The 23,401-nt window shown below is 36.8% G+C and overlaps 1 pseudogene across 1 annotated transcript in view; it reads right to left on the bottom strand.

Annotated features, from left to right (window-relative positions):
* The window catches only part of LOC106145280 (broad substrate specificity ATP-binding cassette transporter ABCG2-like), an 81,817-nt pseudogene extending 59,921 nt beyond the window's left edge, over positions 1 to 21,896 (bottom strand). Inside the window, exons 1-2 of the transcript XR_013426084.1 lie at positions 21,746 to 21,896; positions 19,489 to 19,578 (exon numbers count right to left, since the gene is read on the bottom strand). The product of XR_013426084.1 is annotated as a broad substrate specificity ATP-binding cassette transporter ABCG2-like (transcript). The remainder of the gene's footprint in view (positions 1 to 19,488; positions 19,579 to 21,745) is intronic.
* Positions 21,897 to 23,401: the final 1,505 nt, after the last annotated feature.

Here is a 23,401-nt window from a genome sequence, read left to right on the forward strand (position 1 = left end):
AACTGAATTATTTAGTTGGCTTTGGAGCCTCAACCTTACACTTTCATGTCAACTTTGTTTACTTAAATGGCTCCAGATTCACAGAAGAACTCCGCATTCTATCTGTGTCCACCCCTTGGTGGGAGCTGGGCAGGCAGCATTCTCCCTGGGAATATTGTGAGTTTCTCTTTTGGAAGGAGAGGTCACATCTTATTCAGCTTTATGTCTAGTACTTGTTCCATAAATGTGAATGGGTTAGAATTTTAAATCTTAAACTCAAGTCAAATATAGTTTGCGATGTGGCAGGTCATGTAACACTTGAGGAAGACTGTTCTTGGTACTTTGGTTCAAGAACAACTGGCTAGGAAGCCATTCCTACTTCTCTGATGCAGTAAACGTGTAGTGAATATTGTGGATGTTAATTGTTGTCTTAAGATGAACAGCTAAACACAACAAGTGTAGATGACTACTGCCAACTCATTTGTTTTAGTAATTTTAATTATCCACATATTTTAAGGGGGAAAGAAGGCTAAATGATAGAGAATTTATTAAATTGTATAATTTAATTGTATAATTTAATATAGGGTTTAGTATGTATTTTATGATTCCTGAATATTATTATGGATTCAGGTAAGTATTAATGAATTGCTGGGTTTTTAGCAGTATAGCTCCCCCCAAAAAATATAAGATATATTTCTTCCACTTGAAGCTTTAAAAAAATTTTTTTTGATTAGTCATACATTACAGTAGAATGCATTTTGACACATCATGCATAAATGGAGTATAACATCTCATTCTTCTGGTTGTACATTATGTAGTGTTACAGAGGACCTGAAATCATATATGCACAAAAGGTTTTAGTGTCCTATTCATTGATATATCCTTCCTATCCCCATACCCCCTCCCCTCCCTTCACTTTCTTCTGCCTAATCAAAGTCCCTAACCCCCACCCTCTTACTGTGAATTAGCATCTGCATATCAGAGAAAACATTTGGCCTTTGGTTTTTGGGAATTGTATTATTTCACTTAGCATGATATTCTCCAACTCCATCCATTTACCTGCAAATGCCATAATTTTGTTCTTCTTTAAGGCTGGATAATATTCCATTGTGTATAGATACCAAATTTTCTTTACTCATTCATCTGTTGAAGGGCATGTAGGTTGGTTCCTCAGTTTAGCTGTTGTGAATTGAGCTGTATATAAACATTGACCACATCACTATACTACGCTGATTTTAAGTCCTTCAGGTATAAACTGAGGAGTGGGGTAGCTGGGTCAAATGATGGTTCCATTCCAAGCTTTCTGAGCAATTTCCAAACCACTTTCCATAAGGTTTGTACCAATTTGCAGTCCCACCAACAATGTATGAATGTATCTTTTCCCCCCACATCCTTGTCAACGTTTATTGTTGCTTATATTCTTGATAATTACTATTCTGACTGGAGTGAGATAAAATCTTAGTTTTGATTTGCATTCCTCTAATTGCTTGATATGTTAAACATTTTTTTTTCATATATTTGCTGATTGATTTTTATATCTTCTTCTGTGAAGTGTTCATTTCCTTAGCCCATTTATTGATTAAATTATTTGTTAGGGTTTATTTATTTATTTTGGGTGTGTGGTGTTAAGTTTTTAATGTATCCTGTAGATTAATGCTGTATGTGAGGTGCAGGTGGTAAATAATTTCTCCCATTCTGTGGACTTTCTCTTCATGTGATGAATTGTTTCCTTTGCTCAGAAGAAGGTTTTAAGTTTGAATGTGTCTCATTTATTGATTCTTGATCATATTTCTTATGTTTTAGGAGTCTTGTTAATGAAGTCAGTTCCTAAGCCAACACGGTGGAGATTTGGGCCTACTTTTTCATGTATTAGGTGCAAGGTCTCTGTTCTAGAGCCTAAGTCTTTGATCCACTGTGAGTTGAGTTTCATGTAGGGTGAGATGGATTTAATTTCATTTAGCTACATATGGATTTCTAGTTCCCCAACATCATTTGTTGAATTCCGCAAAGTAGCAAGATATAAACTCAATACCCATAAATCAAATGTATTCCTATACTTCAGTGATGAATCCACTGAAAGAGAAATTAGGAAAACTACCCCATTCACAAAAGCCTCAAAAAAAAAAAGTACTTGGGAATCAATCTAACAAAGGGGTGAGTGATCTCTACAATGAAAACTATAGAACACTAAAAAAAGAATTGAAGAGGGCATTAGAAGACGGAAAGATCTCCCAAGCTCTTGCATAGGCAGAATTAATGCAGTAAAAGTGGTCATACTACCAAAAGTATTATACAGATTTAATGCAGTTCCTATTAAAATCCCAGTGACATTCTTCACAGAACTAGAAAAAGCAATCATGAAATTCATTTGGAAAAATACAAGGCCCAGAATAGCCAAGGCAATCCTTAGCAAAAAGAGTGAAGCGGGAGGCATCTCAACACCAGACCTTAAACTGTACTACAGAGCCAGAATTTAAAAAAAAAAAAAAGGCATGATATTAACACCCAAACAGACCAATGGTACAGAATAGAAGAAACAGAGACAAACCCACATAAATACAGTTATCTCATTCTGGACAAAGGTGCCATGAATATTCAATGGAGAAAATATAGCCCTGGAAGCTTTTTATCAGTTAATTATGGGAATGATAGCACATTGAATCTTTGATCATTAGATTCCAGCATAAGACGGTACATGTTAAAGTGCTGATGTTTCTAATAAATGTGCTGTGGCAGCCCAGTTAGAAAAGAAGAAGCACTGCTATTAGATATCTGTTAAGGGTCCACCTTGTACTATATGAATTTTAGTTATTACTATCTACACGCCAAAAAATACTGAGGTGAAGTTAAGTATTCCATCTTACAGAGAAGAAAACTGAGGATCATATTGTTTGAGCCACATAGGCAATAAGGAACGTCAGTTGATGGACACAACTAGTTGATTCCATATCTTAGCCACTGTAAATAGTGCTGCAATATCCACAGACGTGCAGAGGTCTCTTTAATGTTCTGATTTTCATTTTCTTTGTATATATTCCTAGTAGTGAGAATGCTGGCCCATTTAGGAGTTCTATTTTTGTTTTTTAAGAGAACCACCATGTAATTATTCATAATTTTCTGTCTGGTTTAAAGTTCATCCTTCTCAAATGCATGTTTATGATTTTTAAATTTACATTTTTAAATTTACATTTTAATATACATGTGTTTATTTGCAGGGTTTTTTGTGCCCTTTGGAATCCGTACCTTCAATAATTTTGATATGAAGTAAGAACTTTACAAGGCCTCCTATCACAAAGGAGTTCTTGTCCCTTATGTTTCCCTCTATCCTTCTGGTATTATACCTCCTTAAATTATGTGTAATTTTTTAAATGGAATGTTAATCAACCAACAAGCCTAAGACTTTTATTAGATGCACATAATTTTACTAGACAATATGAAGGGCATAAACAAATACAAACCATGCACTGAAAACACATATAATCTGGTTGAGAAGAATACATAGAGACCTCTTGGGGGTGGGTGGGTACTGGCGATTGTGCTGAGGGGCATTTGACCACTGAGCCATATCCCCATCCCTCTTTTGTATTTTAAGTAGAGACAGGGTCTCACTGAGTTGCTTAATGCCTCGCTTTTGCTGAGGCTGGCTTTGAACTCCTGATCCTCCTGCCTCAGCCTCCCGAGTCGCTGGGATTACAGGTGTGCACCACCATGCCCGGCAGGAATATCTATTTTGCAATACATAAAGATACAGACATCTCTCATTCATTCATTCATTCATTCAGTAGGTAAAACCTGATTATCTCTGAATAATTTGCCTCTAAGTGTTTTTCCTCCCTTTTCCAGTATCTATGTTTCACAGATACCCAATAAAGGCCTATTATCTGAAACAATAACATACATATTATCTTTCCCTGGCCCCTTCCTCTCCACCCTCCCAACTCTCTCTCTGCTCTCCAGCTGCCATGAGCTGAGTGGCTTTCCTCTGCCAGGCGCTTGCATGACATTTCTGCAATAGTCAGCTAACCATGAACTAAGACATCTGAAACCATGAACCACAATAAATCTTTCTCCTCTATGTTGTGCTGGTCAGGTGTTTTGGTCACAGTGATAAAAAACTAACCAACACAGAATTTGCAAAGCATTTATATCAAGTCACTATCAAATTACTATTATTAGTTAATAAAATATAGTGGTTGTGAAAGAACATTAGGCATAAAAAAGAACTACATGGACATATTTTGAATGACATAGCAACAGCACTCATAATAATTCTAATGATAATGGCTTATGCTTTAGAAGCTACTATGTGTTAGATTAAACTTATTTAATCTTTACACTAACCCTCTAATCCACTCTGCCCCTGCCTCTCAAGTCACATACATGTATGCTTCAGAAAGAGTTTTCATGTAAAATAAAAGTCCTACAGAATACATATGGCATGGAACCAATGGACCCTGTTCCTGTTAGAACTGCGTCCCACATCTATGACAGCTCTGTGACATCACACGGTTCATATAAATCAAGGTAACTCCTGGACCCCCACATTCCTAGAGTATTAATCATAAGCAAAGTTACAAAGGAATTGCAGTATTTAAGGAAGTAGGAGGCAACAAATCTGGAAATAATTTTTCAAAACATTTCTGTACTAAGTAATGTTAGAGGGCAGACTTTAAGCAATACAATTTCTAAAGCATTTAATTGTTTGAGTGTAAGGAATAATAATAAAAAGGAGACAGAGTCAAGGAAGATGCAGAGGCAGGGAAGGTGGCAGAGTGGCTCTTTGTCCAAGTGGCCACATTTATTTATACCAGTAGGTTACATTAGGTCATTAGTACCGTAACCACATTATTGTTTAGAGTATCAGTAAGGTTGCTTATTCTGCAGTTACATATCACAGTTACAATATGTAATGTTAGGAGCTTTCTCAAGAAAGTCCATTGCCTGAAGTTACTGTTAGGTGGGCAGATCCAGGAGCACTGGAGCTTGGTGAATCATTGTAGTTATCAAGAAAGCAAATTCCTTTATTCCCAGGAGTTATGTGCCTACGATTAAGGTGGCAACTGATAAGACTCTAATATGGAAGGCATTACCATAGCAACCAGGCATCTTATGCCTTTGCACAGAAACTAAGCATGCCACAGCCATGAAGTCATCAGGGACCCCAATCCCAAACACAGAACCCTTACATTTGAGTTGTCAGAAGTAATTTTTAACACTTATAGTTGTTTCATCAGAGAGAGAATCTACAGAGCTCTTGTATTGCCATTTCAGAAATGGTCACTGTTTCACATTTTAAGGTACTTATACTCTTTTATTTTTATTGTTCAAAATAGTGGATAATAACACAGTACAGTGTTTTATAGCTGCTTCATTTACTTAATATATTATAAACAAAATTCTATTTTATTAAATATTCTGTCACAAAATACTTTCTAGTCTTATCTTAGAACTCCATTGCATAAATGAACAATTTTCTATGGATCGTTTAATGTAGCCATTTGTCAAGGATACCCTATTAATAAGCAACATTCTAGTGAATACTGTGCAGACAGTATTTATACATAAAAAGTTTCCTTTAGAAAAATTTCTTAAATTGGCAAGGTGTGGTGACACATACTTGTAATCCTGGAGGCTGAAGCAGGAGGATCACAAGTTCAAGGCCAGCCTCAGGAACTTAAGGAGGCCCTGTCTTAGAGAGACTCTGTCTCAAAATTAAAAATGAATAGGACTGGAGATGTGATTCAGTGATAAAGCATCTCTAGGTTCAATTTCTAGTACCAAAACCAAACTAGCAAAAGTTCTAAATCTAGAATGTATTATTTCGAGGTGGGAAATAGCTCAATGACAGAGTGCTTGCTTAGCATGTCTGAGGCTCTGGGTGTCCTTCCAGCAGAGCAAAAGGGGAAAAAAAATGTGACAGTTCAGGTCATCATAATGTTTAAGGAAAAACTCAGCTTTTCCATTTTGAAAGCTAACTAGGCTGAAATGATAATCACACGGTGGCTTTGGCCCTCTTGACTGAGGTTTCCTGCAGTGAGAGAGATGTGTGGTCTGTGTGGAGCACTCCACTGGCAGAATGGTATCCAAGTTCAACAATAGGCCTGGGAGACTGCTAGATGGGGAGGCCAAGGTCAGTGGTCATGGGCTGGAAAATACCTGATGGGTGAACAACATTTTATTGAATAAAATATACATTGGTGATACTGTGTTCTAGTTGAAGTATTGAAGAAGAGAAAAATAAATTGTTCTTTATTTATACCATTGTTTATATTCACCATCATTTTCAAAATTTTCTCTTTGAAACACATTCAATCTTTGATTCTATAAAACATCAGGGTAGACATATTTTAAAATCCTTCCCCTGAGATGCTTGTCTGCCTCTATAACCGCAGATCAAATGAGAATCTGGAGGTGTCACTCAGTACCCCAAACACTGGCCCTGCCTTTAATGGAGGGTACAATTAAGTGAACAATTATTCCAGTGACCCAGAATTACTATTATTTTCTCTAACAGATTATTTGGCCCCTGAATGTCCTAAAAATATTACTATGTGCCAGAGTATGCATAACCCCACCAACAACACCTTGGTTTCTTTTCCCTTATTAGGATGAAAGACTGGGTCATGACAGTGAAATCCACAGGGAACAGATGGAGCAGCTGGTGCAGGAAGAGCTGGAGCACTGGGAATCTGATGATGCAGCTTCCTAGACAAGTCACAGCCTAGGCACACCTGGGGGACTCAATGTCAGCCTTGCCCCAGAGGATCCTGCGCTTCCTCCTCCCTGACAACAGAAGGCACAGAAGGTGGAGGCGGAAACAATACATTCTTCTACCACAATGCACTAATATCCATGCATTGTGGTAGAAGAGAATGGAAAATTTAGCAGTTTAAGAGCTGATAGGCTGTGGTTTTGCAAGCTGACACATAGCAGCTCCACTTACTGATATTTAAACATAGAGGTTTGCAGCAGCTAACAAGTATCTGTAACCACAGTAGGAGAAGCAGGAAACAAAATACTGGGGACAGAACAACCCCCCTTTAGGCTTAGTGTTGTAAAAATCCCTGACTTGTCTGAGCTGAGTCCCTAGCTACTGACAAGCAGAGTGTTTATATTCAGATAAGTATTATAGAATACACCCTCCAACAGAATTGTACCAACTCCCTTGCCTTGATGTACACCAAACTTGCTTATGTATAAAAGTTAAAGCCTGCTGTACTTGGGGCTTAGACTTTGGGAATTATCCCTCAGGGCTATGGCTACTAATAAAGTGTTGCTTCCAGGTCTTGGTGTCCAGTCCTTCATTTTTCCATACAATATAATGGGGTGTTGGTGTTTGTGTTCCTGAGGGACAAGAAGGCAGCTGTCCCAATTACCATAACAATTATACTATTTATACACCCTGATTAACATATGATGCTCCTCTTTATGGCTCATTGTTATCTTCTGAACATTATTTATTTTATATAAACTTTATATAAATTTTACTGGTGGATCAAAGTATTTTTTTCTTTTTCTCATATGGAAATCCAGATATGGAAATTGAGTTCAGGGAAAAAACAACAAACAAATAAAACAAAAAAACTTGAGAAGTGTACTGAGTGGTAGGCCCAATTGCCATTTTTCCTGCATCTTCTCAGTTGATGATGAAGTTGCCTTTTAAAGCTAGATGAGACCTGTCAGAGGGCTTCTGAGTTTCACTTCCAACCACAAAAACTATATTGCCATTTTCCAATGTGTGCAGGGAACTAGAGCCTGCCTTTCCCTTCAGGAGTAACTCATGAGCGCAATACATGGTTTATCTTTTAAGAAAGGACTGTATTTATTTCAACTACTTTCTTTGAGTGAACGTTTCTCAAAAATCAAGTAGAAAAGAGCTCCAAACCACAAAATATGTATGTAGTCATTACTCTATAATTTTTATAATGTTCAGATTAATGTTAGGTACTATATTTACTTGTTAGTCTTGCAGGACTAACTGTATATCTTAATTTTATATTATATTAATACTTGTTTGAAGTGAGCTCAAAAAGCAAAGATGAAGTATAAAATGGTGCTTCTAACCATAGATGAGAAAATCAGAAGGATTCTTACATTGTCATTAAGTTTTCCTTTTTCAGTAGTTTGCTTAGTAGTAAAACTTCTGCATTTTCTCTTTCCCATGTATCTCAATTTATTTGCATCTGTTACAACTTATCTAGTAGGACCCATTGACTACTTTTTTTCAATATGCACTCAAAAGTTTTATCTCAGCAAATACATTTATGTTAACCAAGATACTAAGAAAGTTTGAAGTTAATAAAGTATTATAAAACTAAAAAAAGCTTTGGTTTGTAACATTTGAAGAATATAGTTCTCAAAAATTCTGATCAGGTACTTCAAAACTACACTTTATAATTCAAATGAACTTCAATTTAATGAAAAGGAGACTTTTGTGTTGGAATTTTGTGTTGGAAGTTCACCCATCTTCAGGAAATATTCTCCAAATTTGAGTTAGTAGCAGTTGTTATCATTAGTGGAGAGACTCCCTAAATTTCTGAGGGAAATATATTTCTCAATACAAATAAGAATGTTATTTTTTTTTTTTTAAAAAAAAACTGTTCACTAAAGTGACAGAGTGGGAGCTAATGGGTCAAGCAAGAGAACACACAGAGTTGTTGAATAACCAATAGAAGAAAGCTTCCCTTTTCAAATGCTGTGCTTAAACGTTGACAAGTGGTTCATTTAATTGGTAACATATGTCCACAAGGATCTCTACTGCAAAGGGGAGCACATGGGCCTTTCCAGCTTAGCTTATATAGAAATGAAACATACTAAGTTTCTTTAACATCTCTCCCCATGGCTTCATCTCTATCTTTCATTTCGTATAAAGGCATTTCATAAAGTTCTTGATTCCTTGGCACTGACGTTTGCATTCCAGTGGTATAGAGTGAACATATTTAGTATATGTACCACATCGGTAAAAATGTAAACAAACTTCGATTTAAAGTGTAGCCTTTTCGTGGCATCTCTATGTATTGACCATGTGCCATATGATGATTATGGCCACTAGAAAGTCTTCATGATACTTACTATACTGTTTTTTTAATTTCACTTGCAAAATTTTGCCAGATTCTTTCTCTTTACCTTTAAGTTCAATACACTTTTCCTCTTTAGTCATGGAGAATCCAGTCTCCATCTTTTCCCTATCATCTTCTCGTCTATATTACTGTATAAATTAAGATGCTACATTTATGAATCTCCGTCAACAACCAAGGATTTCATAGTTGTGTAGAACTAAGCACTTTACTTCTTAAGAAAGATGATAGAGTAGTAGATGTAAGAATTTCTGTTTTCCAAGTAGAAACTGTTGAGTCATTTGTCTTTTTTTCAGGAGACTTTTACTAAAGGTTTAGAGTGTGAAAAAGACACCTTCTCTTTCTATGTCCACAAACAACACAATTGACACATTTCCATGTTTGTTAGAAACATACAAACATCCTGAGTAGCCATTTAACCTTTATACACAGGGCTGCCATGCATACAGTCTTATTTTTTAGATCCTGCAGAAGTACAGCCCCAGACAAGGATTCCAGGCAGGGCAGGTGGCTAATTTGGGAGGTGGAGGCAATGGGAACAGTAGAGTGGGATGGACAGGAGCATTTAAGTGTCAGTAAAGGACATGTATCAAGCTGGCTGAAGTATAGGCTGCTGGAGCCATAGATTTTTGGTGCAGAAAATACCATCAGACATCACCCACCTAAGGAATAGGACTTTGTGTGGAAAGCTACTCTGGATGAATGATAATAATTCCCTATCCCTTCTAGTAGATAGGACAACTCTTGCTGGTTTCTGATCAAGGAAAGAGCTGCAGGCACAGGTTGCTGGAACTTAATCAACACACACTGAAGTGCTATGGCACAAAGGGTTAGGGCAAGGTGCCTTCAATGTCCACTAGGGGTAATCACACAAATTTTAACTTCAGATATTCCATTCCCATATAATACAAGGAACATTTTGGGGAGGCTACCAGTGCCTCGCCAGGAGTCCTTCTTCCAGACCAGGAGATTGTAAGCCATTGGACAAAATAAGTCAGAAATAATCAGTGAAGAACAAAAGACACAGAGTCAGAAATAGTTTTAAAGTAGGGTCCCTGATAGATTCAGTCCACACAGAATCTGGGGATGGGCAATTAAAATATGGCTTCCGTGGTTTATTTAAGAGGGTACATCAAAGGCAGGATAAGTTTTCAGGGGTGAAGTATTGCAGTCCACAGGTTGGTTGGCATTTTGACAGGTCACACCCATCTCTGAGAGGCTGTGTGGTTGCAGCAGGTCAGCCCATCTCTGGTGCTGTGTAGGACGAGGCAGAGCTTGAATAGGGCTCACAATGTATCTGGGTAGTCTTGGCCAAAGGAAATTTCCACTGGAAGATCCCAGCACCAGATTCTCCTATTCACTAGGCTGCAATGCCAGTATAGTCCACACGTAGCCCACAGATAGCTCTCCACAGAACATGATACCATATGAAGATGTTCCAAATGACCTTCTTTAGAGATCACCCATAACACAAAGAGAAGCTGAAAGTAGAGAGAGATAATAGTACTCTACTATTCTCTGGTCTTCTGGTTGAGATTCCAATCTTCACTCTCCACTCTAGTCATGTGACCACAACCAGACACCTAGTGCATGAGCCCACTTTTCTGAAGACTTTCTTTTCTCATTTGTACATTGAGAAAATGAAATTTACCTTATCTACCTCAGAAGATTCTGTGGACAAAACAAGAAGATGTATGTACAAAAACATATTAAAGTTGAAATTTCTTATAAATAAAAAAAGATGGTATGGTACCTAGCACAGGGACTTGCTTAACAAATAAGTCTGGTGAATGAACACAAGGAATGTGTTTCTGATTTCAAATTTGATAGGCCAATAAAAGGTACTGATATTGTCAAATGAAAACTAAATATTTACTTAAAAGTCTTACATATATATATTATATATAACAAACACATGTATATTTTTTACTTCATATTATAAAGCTGCCATGAGATCTTAATTTTGCTAATTACTACAGAGTATATTAATATGATAGTATTTTATATTATTAGAACATGTGATGTCTATATATAAAATTAGTTAGAAATTTATAATTCATATTAAATGACAAAAACATATTTTCCCCAAATCGTCAAAAGTGATTGTTCACAGATTTTAAAAGGTCAACAAATTGTAAGAAGAAACAAATGTTCCTTCCACACATATTAAAGTACAGTTGAACTCCCAAAATAAAGAAGTTTCAAAAAAGTCAGAAAAGATATTTATGTTATATAAAAAGCATCTTGTGTGGCAGATGTGCAGCAAAACAGAGTGATAGAGTAGCCCAATCTCAATGAACAGCAAAGTTCAGTGATATAATGAAACAAAACTTTTTGCAGAGCTGAACAGTAAGTTTGGGCTTTAAGTCAATGTTTTTACAAGAGTCAAGTAACCAACATTTTTGAAAGTTTATAAAGTAAAAATGCTACAATAAGCTATTAATTTATTATTGAAGGAAGAAAAATTTGTTTCTTTTTAGATTCTGTGTAGCCTAAGTGCACTGTGTTTACAAAACCTACAGCAGTGCTCACTGATGTCCTGGGGCTCCTTCACATCTGCTCATCACTCATTGACTTGCCCAGAACAATTCCTGGCCCTGTGAGCTCCATTGATGGGAAGTACCCTGTACAGATGTACCATTTTTATCCCCTATGCCCTATTTTCCCTGTATCTTTTCTGTGTCTATATATGTTTAGATACAAAAATATCACTGTGCTACAAATGCCTACAATATTCAGTAGCATGCTGTAAAGTGTGTAACCTAGGGATAGCCACACAGCCTAGGTGTGTGATAGGCTGTAGCATCTTGGGCTGAGAAAGTGCACACTATGATGTTCATACCATTATGAAAGCACCCAATGAATGATGTGTTTCTCAGACAGTACCCTTTTGTTAAGCAACAAATGACTGTGCTTTGAAAAATGTGATTGGTTTTCTTCTCACTTGCGTTATTTTTGACAGGAAGTTTGCAGTGAACAGTTGTCTCTAATGCCTCCATTTAAAAATCTTTGTGCATACATCATTCCCTTGTTGACTTTTCATGGCTTCCTCTGTGGGCATATAATAGGTATTGAGTGCTGGTACCCCAGTGTATAAAGACTTTTTCCCAGAACTCTCAGGCTGCCCTCTAGAGTGACTGCCCTGTCACAATCCCATTACACACACAAGGACTCCAGGGCTAGCCACACCCTCAGCAGCACTGGTGCCTTGCAGCTTCTTCATCTGTTAAAGGAATGGTGCCAACGTGAGACTCATTTTATTTTGTATTTCTGATTGCTAAAAGGGTTGAACAGCCCCTTATGTGATTGTTAAGCACCTGAGTTTGCCATTTTGAAAACTGCCTACTCAAACCGTTAAAATCATCTGTTTTGAGCTAATGGGAAATAAGCATGTTTTTGTTCACTTCCTGTTTGTTAATTGGATCAAAGTCATCTGTGTGTATAAGTTCCTTGCATGGTATTAGCACTAATTCCATGTAAGTTTTGGACATTGTTAATATTTATCATCCATTTGCTAAATTGCCAATGTTTCCTTCATTGCCACATAGTAAAAGTTCACTAATGTTTTGCCATATTAGATTTGGGGAGTTGAAAAGAGACATCCACAAGATCCCCAAATTCTCATTCATTAATTAAACTTCTGGTTTTTATTGTTCACTTTTAATTCAGGTTAAGAGTGACTCTGTGGGATACAATGAGCCAGTGTCAAAATTCTCTGTTAAGTCAGTTTTCTTTATTAGGTCATAGTATCATTGATATAGTTCAGATTCACACATATGTATGTATAAGTTTTGAATTCTTTGGACTTTTATATACATCTATGATTCATTCTGCATGACAATTTTTAGTACTAGGTCTAAAGCAATATATGTTCATTTGTAGGAAAGCAATGCTTCTCTTCATTTCTGTTTTTGTTTGCTAAATCAACCAAGGTATGCTTGTGAACCTTTGCTTATCTATATACATGTTAGAAAAAGGCTTATGGGCTTCTGGGAGACAAACTCCACTGAAATTCAATTTGAATTATGTTGGATTTATTGGATTGGGAAAAACTGACATCTTTACATCAAAAACAGTGTCTCCATTTATTCAGATCTTCATTTAGGTTCTTTTACTGTTTCTTAAAACTTCTTAATAATTTCATGTACTCATTAATATCTATGTTTTTAAAAAACACTTTTCAGTTGTAGATGGACAAAATATCTATCTATCTATCTATCTATCTATCTATCTATCTATCTATCTATCTATCATCCATCTATCTAATGTGGTGCTGAGGATCAAACCCAGTGCCTCATGCATGCGAGGCAAGCATTCTACCACTGAGCCATAACCCCAGCACTCAATTTTTTTATTTTAAATTTTATACCACAATGATTTCAGTACTATTTAATGGTTTGTTACTATGATGAACATAATCTTGTCTTCCACTGTATTTCCAGTTTTATATTTTTATTACATAGGAAAGTCATTCATTCTTTAATAACTTAATAACATCCAGCACATTTGTTGAACCTATTTACTAGCTCTGAATTTGTGTGGATTCATCAGATTATCTGTAGAATATTTCCTCTGTAAAAAAGGACAGCATTGTATGAGCGAACAGTAGTCACAGAAGAAATACTTGTTTCTGCCTTACTGGGAGAGTACTTTGGTTTGCATTCCCCAGAAAGAAGAGCTAAGACAAAGACTTGGTTCATGTAGTTTATTTAGGAGGAAATATTGGGTCACTGGAGTAGGAAACATAGTAAGGCAGGAAAAGAAGAGTGCTGATACAGAGGTACACTGCTGAAGTTTTCTCTGTAGGCAAAAGGGACTGGATTCCTTCTCTCTGAGCAGGAAGGAATGCCTCCCATAATTTTGTCTGCAAAACAGGAGGTTGGGGCATTTCTTCTTGGGCTGATCCCTGCTGGTTAAAGGTGCTCATGGAGTATTAATGCCTGCAATTCCAGCTCTACTTACACAAGAGCTGAAATTCTTTCAGATTCAGAGAAGGCCTAAGAGCAGAAATGTGGGAAGAGGTGTGGCACAGGCTTGAGGAAGAATGCTGTCAGCATGAGCTCAGCCCACATGGAACTGCCCACCACAGCCGCAACCCAAAGTGCAGGAGCACAGAGGAGATGTGACAGCACCCACTTCAGTCTACCTCTTGCACCATGCAGACCCACACATGATCATCTTAAGTCCTTCCTGTACTATTTGAGAGAGTAGAAAACAATACAGAGGGTTCATGGAACACAGCTGGTTTCCGTTGCCGCTGCTAGTTACAGGCTCTGGTCATAACTCTTTACTTCTCTCCTATACCAGCCTTTCCAGAAGGTTCTCACTCTTTGTCAGTACTTCAGCTCTACTAAGCTGTTTGCCTGACACAGTGATCCACATCTTCAAACCTAAGGGCTGAGTGTCTTGGCTCTCATGCCCCTACCAGCATGTGGAGCATGGAAACTCCAAGTTCCTCTATGAATTCTCTGCCCATTATGTAGTAACAACCAGAGACTTCCAGGTGACAGGGATGAACAAAAGTATAACTCCATTCTTTGCTGCTATTCTAGTAGTGTGAAAAACTCAAAAGTGACTAAGGGACATTGTTAAATTCCATAGAATGTTTCTTTTATTTCCAGTGTTAGGAATTCCTTTATCCCTGACTCTTTAGGATTCAGGACCTCTAATCCAGCAGGACCTAAAGCTTCAGAGATACAAAGCATAATTGTAAAAATTAGTTCATGGAAATAATATTGTGAGAGGGCAATATTGCTTGATTCATGGACCTAAGTATTCCAACTCTTGAGAACAAACTCTATTAGTTTAATGTAGAGGTCTGCAAGCTTATATAAACAAAAAGATTGTAAACATTTTAGGTTCTGTAGGTTATAATGGTCTTTATGAAAATATTTTGCCATCAAAGGGCCAAAGTAGCCACAGACAATACAAAAACATTTCTGTAAAGGTAATACCTCCATAAGGATCTAATGCCCAAGATAGTAGTCCACACATAGGTCAGGAAAAATCATTCAGTTACCCCATGTAATCATCTTGCCAGAAAGTTGCCATATAGTCTTTAAAGAAGTAACATTTTGTTCTTCACCTAAGGAAAATAAATTCACACTTTCAAATATTCCTGTAATGAATTTATACCATGTGTTTATTAGTACAATAAAACATATAAAACATAATATCACAATAAAAAGGGAGGACCTATATAAAAGGTTAGATTTACATTTTTATGAACTGAAAAAGTAGGCATTAATGATTTTGGTTGCTTTGGTTGGCATATTTTGTGAATAAACACAGACACATAAGTTTCTGTCTGTGGACTGAAAACGTGGGAACATATGAAATCCTCAGTGAAGCCTGGTTGTATATTCCTTATAAAAACACTTGCACAGCACTGGTAGATACTTCATTCCTGGTAAAGGCAGCTCTTGTGGAAATAAATGTGTACAAGTTGGGGGGGGGACCTTGTGCATGCAGAGATACAGAAGTTATTAAACCACAAGTGTAATATGTTCAAAACTGAAAGGATATTGGAAATGGCAAAATCCAGCTCTGGTGAGTTCTTCAAGGAGATGTCTCTTCAGGTGCTACTATGGTGTGCCAGGCAGGGCCGGGTGTGTAGCATAACAAGACTCTGCAGGAGCTTTGGGTGCAACCAGGTTTTATACCACTGAACCATGCCAGGAAGTGAAGTGACTTCAGAGCAGAATGTCCTAGAAATGACACAAGAGCCACATCTGCAGACCCCTAGCCCTTTACCCACCTGTAGCCCAAAGCGCCTAGTCAAGACACCTAAGCTCTAACAAGTCCACTAGGTAAGTATAAGTAAATTCCATCAACCTCAATAAGCTTATCAAAGACATGCTTTTCAGTCATTGTGACTTTTCTTATTCTAGAAATAATCCTGGTTTTTCTAATATATTTTAGATTTAATACTTTCTACGATGCATTCATATATGTATTACTTATTTAACAATGGCAGATCAGAGATTCATAGCCTATTAAAACTGGAGGACTATCAACTGGCTTATTAAATTTGAAGATGAGAATACTGATACTAGAGATATTAGTAGCTTGACGAGCATTTCTAGAATTCAATTTTCCTTTTTGATATCAATAAAGTAGCCTATATTTTCTTCTTCTTGGTTACTGTCTGTAGAGATGAGCTAATATGTAATGCATATCATTAGCTTTTAGCTTGGGTTCTCTCTTGTATAAGACAGTTTGCTGTGGTTTTTCTGAATGTTTCTATGGAAAATTGTTGCTATACAACATTGTGATGGCAGCTGATCAAAAACTACAGAAAGTCTTCATCAGATATTTAAAATAAATCCTGGTGCTCCTTTTGAATATAATGGTAATTCATAATAAATTAAAGGGGAATTTAAGAATATTTTTTGAGAAATACCAGTTTTAGGTAGGTAATTATGAGGAAAATAAAAATCAGACAAGTCAAACTCAGGAGTTTGTTCCACAAGCCCCAAGGTGAGAGATCGATGTCTTGGAGTGTCAAGAATTCTTCACCAGTACATCTGAAATTCAATTAAAAAGTATATATCTAAATTTCTAGTATCTGTCAAATTTATTCACTCTTCTTTTGCTAAAGAAACCGATAGGTTATCCAAATCATTAGGAGTTAGTCTTTCTTATATAATAGCTAAAAGTCACTGAGTGCTTACAATTTTGCTAGATACTGTGCTAAGCAACTTGGATCTAATAGTTTAGTTATCTTAAAACAATCCAAAGGAATATAGATATATACATTTGAAAGAGGAAGGGAGAGGGCTTAACAAACTTGGCCAAGCCTACAGACACATGCTGTGGAGCAAGTTTCTAGCCTTTTGATTCTTTCATTTACAAATTTATAATGCTGCTCTCTTCAAAGGATATATTCTATAGGGTAAATTTTCACTGAGAGTTTCCCCATTAGAGCTAACTTCTATGGGTCACCCTCAGCTTTAACTGATGACACCTATGGCCCTTGCTAAGATGATCAAAGCTCCCCACAGTTCTGCTCACCCTCAAGACAGTAAACTACACAGGCTAAGAATTATAAAACTAGGAACAAATGGGAGCAAGACTTTCCAGCAAGTCATGTTTGTCAGCTGTTGCATCAAGACTATGGAGAGCATCACAGATATCCAGGATGTCACCTGCAGGCCCAGGAATCAGAACTGAACTCCAGCTGGAGCAGAGCAGGATGCAGCATTTCTGCCACAGGTAGAAAAGCACCTGACACTAAAAACACCTGCTGCAGCCACAATAATTGCCTGCTGCCATTCTTGTGCCTATTGTTCCATCTCTTAGAATTTAGCAGTTACAAAAATATCTATGGCTTCTCTTTGCTGTAAGAGGAGCTCTGTCTTTCCTCTTGTGAGGATGAGCCCATGTGATCCTGAAGCCTGTGGTGGCTCCTCCTAATCTGGTCCCATTGTTCCCATCCACTTTGTTCTATCAGCAGCTTGGCACTGATTTTGTGCCACACCCTGATCAAATACAAGAGAGCAGGCAAGTAAAGAAAACACCTCTTCACAGATTTTCTGGTTGGTATAGAATTATTTCTATGCTATTTGAGAAATACAGGAGAGTATTAGTATTCCAGCATTCTCTTTTTCTTATTAACTTAAGCATCAAAGTCAAGCCATTAACAAACAACTATCATTGAACAGGTAGGCATCATCAAAATTTTAAAGTAAGATCCTTAAATTTTATTAAAATCTGCATTTGTTTTAATGACAATGTATGAAAATAAGACTTTCTTCTCAATTTACTGAAATATTTCTTTTTTTCCTTTAAAGGATACATCCTATGAGAGGAAGTATTCCAAGTCAGTTTCTACACACACACACACAACTGAGTTGTCTTTGATTTCGTGATGTCTCCCACATGTGTGAGCAAAGGGAGGAGCCTGGACTTGGGGCCACTGTTCTCTCCCTTGATGCCATTACTGCTTCATTAATTCTTACTACTGTCCATGGGCTGGGCTCACAGACAACATATAATCTGTTCAGTTCAGAGACTATGAACACTTGATAAACTATTGAAGCACCCATTTCAAATTCAAATATTCTGAAAAATAAGAACTCAAACTCACAATCAAAACATCAAAATAAATTTTCCATAGGGAGAAAACAAACATTTCTCCACATTTATTACAACATTGAGACTGTAGTGGAATACAAGTACAGCATGTTCACATGCACTAGTGTACAAGGTCTCACTTTGTGAGTGAGAAGACTTACGTTCAGAAAGATTCATTGAGCTTCGGCTCTAAACCCAGGGGACTTTCTATATCTCATCACAGTGGTAAGAAATCTCATATGACATGGAATGGAAACTTACATCACATAGCTACTACAGCCACTGCTTTCGGTTGTACTGAGTCCTGGACAGAAGTTTTGTCCCAAAAATTCATTATGTTGCAAAGCCTATGTCATAAGGGGCAGAGGAAAGGCAAGATAAATAGTTTTACATTTCAAGAAGTTTCCAGATTCCAGGTACAGAACTGCACACTGTAATCCCTCCAGGTGGGGAGACTAATGCAGGAGGATAGCAAGTTCAAGGTCAGCCTGGGCAACTCAAGGTAAGGAGACCCTGTCTCAAAAAATAAAAGGGGCTGAGAAAATAGCTCAATGACAGAGTGCTTGCTCAGCATGCACAGGTCCCTAGGTTAAATCCCTATTATTGCAAAAATTAAAAGTTGCCAAAGAATTATCACAATTAGGCCCTCAAGTTTAATCTTCATTATTGTTTCTAAAAATAAACCAAGTCTTACATTCATAGCCTTTGTCACAGCACAGCAGCTGACGTATTTTCCCTGGTAACCAAGAGGCGTAAGTTTGGGACTTGGTTTTCATTGGCAAAAAAGGGATACCTATGGCTAGATAGCCCAAACTTCTTTTTTTTCCTCTCAATTTTACAACCCTAATAAAAACTATAATTAAAATGATATAATAGTGTTTAGTGAACATTGTCAACTTATAATAACAATGTTTTCTTGTTTGTTTTCATCAAAACAAGTTGAAATTATGGGAGTTAGAAATTTGGCTATACTGTATTAAGACACAGCTTCCTCTGGAGTTGATTAACTGGCCAGTATGGTTCTGGGTATTAGATGGTCTTCTGATTCTCTTTTAATTTCACTTTCAGTATAAACAATGTGTTTCAGTCTCCCTTCCTCTTATTGATTCCCTTATTGAACTAACACAAAATATGTTTTTCATTAAGTAGTTAACCTTTTCTATTAACTAGATTTTCCCCCAGATTTCTTCTTCCTCAAACAATAATGTGATTGGGAAAATCCAGATACCTCCATAAAAGACAATTCCTTGATGAAAGAGGTTCACAGTTCATGCTCATGGAAATTAGATGATTAGGATTTATTTTGATTGTTCCCACTTTGGAAGCTCTGTCACAATGGCAGACGTGGACATCTTACCATATAGCCATAATGAGGAATACTCAAGTACTCAATCCATGAGAGCCAAGGTGTTGTGGTGCCAAAATTCAGAGTCATACCCAAGATGACCTAAAAAAAGCAAAACCAAGTGTCATGAGGACTCTAGACAAGACCCTATATAAGAACTTTGCAACCTTCTAAACATTTCTACTAGGACCTACTCTTTCTTGAAATTTCTTCCACTTACTTCTAAATACTGATTTTAGTCCTTTGCATGTATATACCTCTGCATGCTTAAGGAAGTTTATGGTGTTAAAGTAAGAACAATGCACCTGTAATCTATATAGTATACTCCACTTATTTTGGGAGATTTTTATTATCAAGAATCTGTCCTTAAATTGCTCTGCAACTGTATACAATAAAGATTAAGGACTAAGGTCATCTCTTAGTATCTGACAGGGATTAGTTACAGGAGCCTCCAGCAGCTCCCACCCACAGATACCAATATCTGACAATCTTATATCTCTAATTTTGAAAATGGCATAATATTTGATACAATTATGTATATCCTTTATGCTTTAAATATGCAAATTCTGTATTTTTAATAAAATCATTTCCATATTTCTTTTGAAACACAATACAAGTCAACTACCAAGTAAAAATTTATACTGTATGGTTTGGGGACAAATGACAAGAAAAGGAAAAGTGTACATTTTCAGTACAGATGCAAGTTTTATTTTAACACTCGTGCCTCCCCAGCACCCCACACCGTGGTTGGTTGAATCTTTAGATGTGGAACCCATGGACATGAAGGGCTGATGGTACTGACTACTCAAATTATACCTCCACTATCTGTCCCACTCATAAACTTGGACATCTAAAATATACACCAGAAGAATCCTGAGCATCACATGCTCCTCTCTACTTCTACACAATAATAAGAGTTGTCATTACAAGGGTTTGCTTTTTGTACCCATGCCTGTAGGAAATATTTGGGATTCAGAATGTCAGCTTAAATACCCCTAAGCCTAAAACTAAAAAAAAAAAAATAACAACAAAATGGTGAATTCAGAACACAGTCAATATCTCTATTTTAAGCTATCAGAGAGCAGTATAGTGGAGATGCCTGGAAGGACTGCTAGAGACTAACAAGAGACAGCTACAAGGTTCACATAACACTTGTCCTAACTGGTGTAAGGTGCACTGGGATATGCAGAACAATGACAATGTTGGGGTGTGTGTGCATATGTTTAGATTGGACCTAACTAAGTGCTTAGTATACAATAGCAACTCTGAGTGAAATATGGTTTTATGATTGTTTTTTTTAAATTCCATTTGGAATTCTTTACATAATAATTAATCAAAGCATCACATCAAAGAAAAACTCATTTATTGAAAGATATTTTGTTTGTTGTACAACAGCATAGGAACTATAACAAAATCCCTTTCTCAATGATATACATTATAGTTGCCAAATTCATAAATTAAACGTTAGCAAGAGCTTATGCTAAGTATGTATCACTGAAAAACAACTCCTACTGAAGCAGAATGGACGTGTGTATTAATAGGATGAGCACTGTTGTTTAGTTCATGTCACAGGGAGAAGGTTGGTAGCAATTATCTGCTGATTCATCATTTTGAGTGCAAAATTTAAAGCATATAAGATTAGAACTAAGTAAACATCAAAAAATCCCAAAATATGTAAAAATACTTTTATATAAGAGAACCTCAGGATCCCACAAGGGAGGGAACCCAGCACTGTGGACTTTGGAATTTCTAGGGCTTTCAATACTTCTTTTCAAAATATAAGAAGTGCTCCAGTTAGACTTCCCATGCCACACACTGTCAAACTCCTCATGGATCTTCACTTTTGCCTTGAAGCCTACATAATCCAAAAACCAAACCATCTCTGCTGATTACAGAGCTGGCAATTCTCTAACACCAGCATGAAGGTCAGGCACAGAATCTGTTTTTTATGAGGGAATTGGCTAATCATAATTCTTCCGGGATTTGAGTTTCCAATTTATCAAGGTTTCATGATACATCACCCAGAAGTATTTTTAAAAGCTCATTAGTGAGGATTGGTTAAAAGTTAGAATAACAAAATTAGGACTCTAGCAAAAAAGATTGCATAAGGACCAGGAGGAAAATGGTACATTCTCTAATAGCCACTGTGTGGCCTCTGAAAACATTGGAGTCCCACACAGGATCCTAAAAGCAATTTTAAGGACAAGTGAAGAAGCAGGAAAGAATTAGGGAAGAGATTCCCTCTCAAAGCAGTACAGTTCACACTCACCATCATAAACACAAAATAGACAGTCACAAGAAATGTCTTTATTTCCATCGCCTTCTCTCCTGCTCCCAGGATCATTGCCATGGTACCGGTGGCATAAGCCACCAGCAAAACAATAATCATCAACGTGAAGAAAGCCCCCACATCTGGTTTCAACCCTTAGAAGGAAAAGAAAGAGTTAGTCCAGCTTCCTAGGTCACCTTGTATTTGAAATTATTTATTTGTCAATAACACTACAACATTCTGATAAACTAATATCAGAATAAAAAAAGTCACCCACTATCCAACTATCATTGTTGTTTCCTTCCATGTAACCACATAAAGTTATCATATAGTTTTTTTTTTTTTACATTTACTGCAAAAGCACTTTTCCATGTAACATCCATCTCCTCTATGTGTAATAATGAACAACTTCTAAGTGGCTGAGATGGAGGGATACAGGCAACAAAATTGGCCAAAATTCTACTATCACAAGAAACTCCTCAACAGCACATTCACATACCCAGACATCTCCACATTATTCATTGTTTTCTGTAAATGATTAGTGAAGAAACAGGGATCAGGATTTTAAGATCCCATAGTGGGAGGAAAAGGGGACTACTAGGGACTGAACTGTAGCAAATTTAATTCCATGCTTGCACAATCATGTCTGCATCAACCCCAAAATTATGTATAACTATAATACACTAATAAAACATTTTCAAAATACCCAGGGGAATGAAAGGTATCCTCATAACCTAAGACCCTCTAAACAAACCACTACATAGTTCTGATTGAAAGGGGCTAATTAAGTTTCCTAAAGTATTCTATACACTACAATGAGCTAATGTTCTGTGTCATATCACCTGAGGGTTTGGGAAGAGTTGTAAGAACACTCATCAGAAGTTTAGGGGTTTCGATTCCATGATTAATTCTTTCTGACAAACCTGATGTGTAAAATGGAATGCTTAAGATCTATCAGTGGTTGTTATCCTGTAGTATGTTGTCAAAAACAGATATTGTGTGTGTGTGTGTGTGTGTGTGTGTGTGTGTGTGAGAGAGAGAGAGAGAGAAAGAGAGAGAGAGAGAGAGAGAGAGAGAGAGAGAGAAATTCTGATGCAGTATCTGAAGTGAAACCTGAGTCTAATGCACAAAGGAATCCATATACAGACATCAAATAATATTTTTTTGAAAGAGATAATTTTTTAATATTTATTTTTTAGTTTTGAGTGGACACAACATCTTTATTTTATTTTTATGTGATGCTGAGGATCAAACCCAGCGTCCTGCACATGCCAGGCGAACGCGCTACTGTTTGAGCCACATCCCCAGCCCAAATAAGTATTTTTATTACATAAATGAACACCAAAGTTATCATCTTTCTTTCTCTGATTAGAGAGGAGAAGGAGAGAACATATGTGTATATTGATATTTTTATCCCTCTCAATACATCCCTATACACAGTAGAGATATTACCTCTCTGTATTTTATCTCTACATAGAGACATATAGATATAGAGAATAGAGAAGGCAAAAATATCAACTAGTTTATAATTTCTTTCATGTTTGTGTATGACACACAGCAACTCTGTGTATATCAGCAACAAAACTTCTGAAATGGAAATGAGGAAAAACACTCCATTCATCATATCCTCAAAGAAAATAAGATACTTGGGAATCA

Source organism: Ictidomys tridecemlineatus, chromosome 9 (assembly GCF_052094955.1).
Source record: "Ictidomys tridecemlineatus isolate mIctTri1 chromosome 9, mIctTri1.hap1, whole genome shotgun sequence".
Taxonomy (NCBI): domain Eukaryota; kingdom Metazoa; phylum Chordata; class Mammalia; order Rodentia; family Sciuridae; genus Ictidomys; species Ictidomys tridecemlineatus.